This window comes from Ixodes scapularis, unplaced genomic scaffold (assembly GCF_016920785.2).
Source record: "Ixodes scapularis isolate PalLabHiFi unplaced genomic scaffold, ASM1692078v2 PGA_scaffold0__279_contigs__length_252992795, whole genome shotgun sequence".
NCBI classification, from domain to species: Eukaryota; Metazoa; Arthropoda; class Arachnida; order Ixodida; family Ixodidae; genus Ixodes; species Ixodes scapularis.
This window is the reverse complement of record NW_024609835.1, coordinates 80,056,470-80,059,594: the sequence shown is the minus strand read 5'-3', so window position 1 is coordinate 80,059,594 and position 3,125 is coordinate 80,056,470.

Genomic DNA, 3,125 nt, shown 5'->3' with positions numbered 1-3,125 from the left:
ACGACCGAAACGGACTCTAATATAATAACCAGGGAATATATTTGTATCCATACATGTCATGAACTGGCTCTATGTGGCAGTATTTGAACTTTTATACAGCGACATATGGCCATATTTGCACGCGTATATGACGATATATGGCAATATTTGCACACTTACAAGCGACATGTGGCCGTATTTGCTCCCATATATGGCGGTATATGGCTATGCATGACTCCTTATATTATCATATATGGCCATATATAAAATATATCAGGGCCATAATTTACATTTTCGTACGAGAGACTACACTGGTTTGCACGAAAAAAAAACACAAGAACACTGAACTCATTGATGCATCAGCAAAGTGCAAAGCTAGGCAACAAGTGCAAAGGCTAAGCACGTGAGACTACACAAAGTATTTTGAAAGCAGTATATGGGCTTTTCTAGCCTTTCGTATGGTGTAAAATACTTTATTTTCGTGGGCTGGATATTTCGTATTGTGTCTTTTTCGAGAAAATCTGGTGGGCGCAAAATTTCGCGATCTAGAGCGATATTTAATGCTTTCATATACATGGATGACTCCTTTTTTTGCGATTTTTATCATATTGCGAAATTCTCGAAAAATTAGTCATCGCGAAAATTGAGGTGCTTACAGTGTTTTGGGTTACAGACTGCGCATGTGGTTTTGTCACTGATTCAAACCTGTGGTTCTAAGGTCCAATGAAACACTGCCCTATGCCGTGCAGCGAACTCGAGGGCTCCAAAATAATTTACGCGTTCAAGGAAGGCTCCAGAGTATACGCAGCACCATAGTCCTTAAGTTAAAAGGATTTCTGGCTTATGGTACCTTGACCGAGAACGGCAAAAATAGCTGTTATTTTTTCTTCGTCTCCTATAGTATTGGACACAGCTTTCCTCGAAACACTTTAAAATGTGTGATATTGATGGCTGTCTATAAACTGACAATGCCCACATAACAGGCAGCCAATTGTACAGTGTGTTATGTGTTACCCTGTCATAATGTGCCTGATGTATTGATCTACGAGTTTTCTGATACCTTAAAACGAGATACTGATTGTATGCTGCTGATGAGTGTTCTGGTTGAGTGGATGTAAGCAGTTGTATCCGAATAAAATGTTAGTGCAACATTGGACTTGCATCAGAATTACTGGGATGTGTCTTCAACGCTTACACACTCGAGCAACGGTATCGTTATTCCCTTTTTTGTGAGGTCAGGCGCCTGAAAGCCGCTCCCACATCTCCAAAAAAGCTGAAAAAAAGTGAAAGCCTTTTACAACTCCCTGTAACGCCGAATTAGAGCGCAGCTCTTGAGGAGGAAGAGAGAAGGGTACTGAGGGGAAGGTATATCCCACCTCCCTCCTCCTCACGTCCTCATCCCGTCTGCTACTCCTCCACCCGACCGTCGTCGCCTTCGCCTCGCGAGGGTCACGGGACCTCACGGGGGTCATGTGACGTCACCGGGGTCACGTGACCCCTATGAGGTCACGTGACGATGACATCGTCAGTGACGTCACCGGTGACGTCACTGTTGACGTCATTATTACTAGTGACGTTATCAGTAACATCATCAGTTACGATGACGATGCGAATGCTGATGACGTCATCAGTGACGTCACTGAGGACGTCATCAGTGAAGATGGCGATGCCGACGACGTCAGCGATGACGTCATCGGTGAGAGTGAGGAGGGCGATGCCGATGACGTCACTGATGACGTAATCAGTGATATCACGCGTTCCATAATGCACCGCGCGGTTACGCCGACGCCGACGCCGCTCAAGCCGGAAACGGGCACCTAAGAGCTGCGCTCTAAAAAGTAAAACGCGGTTCTTTCAATGTAGCTCTGTGGGATAACACAAATGATTCTCGAAGTCAACTGCCTAAAAAAGGCGGCCGCGTGCAAGAATGAACGATTTTCGCGCAGAATTGAGGGTCCAAACGATATGGTTTAGTTTCAACATATTAAAAAAAAATGGGTGCATCTCCACGTGGTGAATGATGTTGATTGGGGCGAAGCTCTGGTGGTGCTGATGATTCTGATTTTATTGTTCATAGGTAGTGCTAATGGTGCTGATTTGTTTTTATTGCTCATAGGTAGTGCTGAGTTCCGGGTTGCGTTTCGACTTCATTATTACTGCTTTATGGTCAGTGAAATGCAGAGCCAGTGGTTCTTCTAGCTGATCAGCTTGGATCCGCTAGAAGCCGTGGGAACGCATCTCCACCACTTAAGTCAACAGTCCATGTCAGAAAGAGAATGTGTGGTATGGATCGTGGCTATATACGCAGTTGAGCATTTGAACGCAGCGCCCTCTCGTCTATAAACGTTGAGGCAATGCATGGAAAGTTTAACGCGATTATATACGCATTTGACCTCAGCGCCCTCTCCTGTATAGACGTTGAGCGGCTGCATGCAGCGTTAGAGTGTAGCGTTGTGGTTAAGACGTCTGCCTCATAAGCAAGCGGTCCTGAGTTCGAACCCCCGTGCGGGCGTACGTTTTTTTTTAAAGTGGGCCGATCCCGGAGGCAGTGCAATCGATGTGAGCACGGACGCCGGACAAGGCTAGACCTTAAGGAGCTTTGCCCCTAAAAACCGAAACTGCCGGCAAGAAGGACGTCACACTAAAAAAGTTTCAAACAGTTTTGTTTGAGACTATTTATTGTGACTAAAAAGCTTTGTTTGAGATTTTTTAAAAACCGCGCCTGCAGGCAAAAAGGACGATCGTCCTTTTTGCCTGCAGTCCTATTTGCTGAAAAGTTTCAAACAAGGCTTTTTAGACACACTAAATTATCGTCCTTTTTATCTGCAGTCCCGGTTTCTTGTTCTACTTACTTTTTGCGCCGAAAAGCACACCAAAGTGACGTCATGTTTCTGTGGGTCTTTTTTTTTTTGTTTTTTTGCGGACGTTACTGTTGTGTCTGGTATGTGTTCGAAAGGAGCGCTGGCAGGCGGTGAAGAAGGAAGACGAGGAGTGAAGGAAAGACGAAGATGAAATAGCTGGTCTTTTGTCCAGCGCTCTTTGAGCTCCGATATTAAATTACAACAATCGGCGCAGTCGATAGGCCTGAAACTAAACAAAGACAGATGCATTTTCTCAGTGCCACAGCTTCACTTCCTGGGACATGA